This window comes from Hippocampus comes, unplaced genomic scaffold, assembly GCF_001891065.2.
Source record: "Hippocampus comes isolate QL1 unplaced genomic scaffold, H_comes_QL1_v1.1 C16719770, whole genome shotgun sequence".
NCBI classification, from domain to species: domain Eukaryota; kingdom Metazoa; phylum Chordata; class Actinopteri; order Syngnathiformes; family Syngnathidae; genus Hippocampus; species Hippocampus comes.
In genome coordinates, this window is record NW_017837488.1 from 1 (window position 1) to 742 (window position 742).

At 43.8% G+C, this 742-nt stretch overlaps 1 long non-coding RNA gene across 1 annotated transcript; it reads left to right on the forward strand.

The window, feature by feature from the left end:
* Nucleotides 1-139: 139 nt before the first annotated feature.
* Nucleotides 140-633, forward strand: LOC109508996 (uncharacterized). The gene is made up of 3 exons (XR_002166837.1): nt 140-227; nt 303-425; nt 517-633. It is a non-coding gene; the product is annotated as an uncharacterized LOC109508996 (long non-coding RNA).
* The last annotated feature ends 109 nt before the right edge of the window (nt 634-742 follow it).

Genomic DNA, 742 nt, shown 5'->3' on the forward strand with positions numbered 1-742 from the left:
TAATGTGAAATTCTGACGAGGCAGTGAACCTCTTTGATTGAAGTTATCCGAAATTCCTGTCCATGTCTTAAATTTGCATTAATATGATATGCATATTCCACATGTAACTTCGTGACTGAAGAAAAGTCACGACAGTTATCATACGCCCTTTTTATGTCGTTTTTACAGGAGCTGAAGGCACACATACTGCCTCTGACAAATGTTGCATTTGACAAATCGGGGTCAAGGTGATGTGCAAACTTCTGCCGCCTCATGAAAAGCTCCCGCGTTTGTTGCTCTCATCATCTCCGTTCACTCTGCAGGTTTCTAACTGGGAGCTATGACAGAACATGTCGTATTTGGGACACCGCCTCAGGCACTGAGCTGCACACACTGGAGGGTCACCGAAATGTGGTGTATGCCATCGCATTCAACAACCCCTTCGGGTACGAAGCTATTATAGCTGAGAGCAAGCATTATTATCAGTTTTTCAAATGGGTTTCCACATTGAAGTGCTATTGTGTCGATGCCATTTAGAGACAAGATTGCCACTGGTTCTTTTGATAAGACCTGCAAGCTGTGGTGTGCTGAGACGGGTAAATGCTTCTATACGTTTCGAGGCCATATGGCTGAAATAGTAAGTATAGTATTACGTTCTGGTCTAAATACAAAATGTGAGCAGTAATCGTTTGATGGGGGGGAGCAGAGTGGGGGGAGAAGCCACTGCACTGTAGCACTTTAGCACTTCTTTTGACGTTTTTTT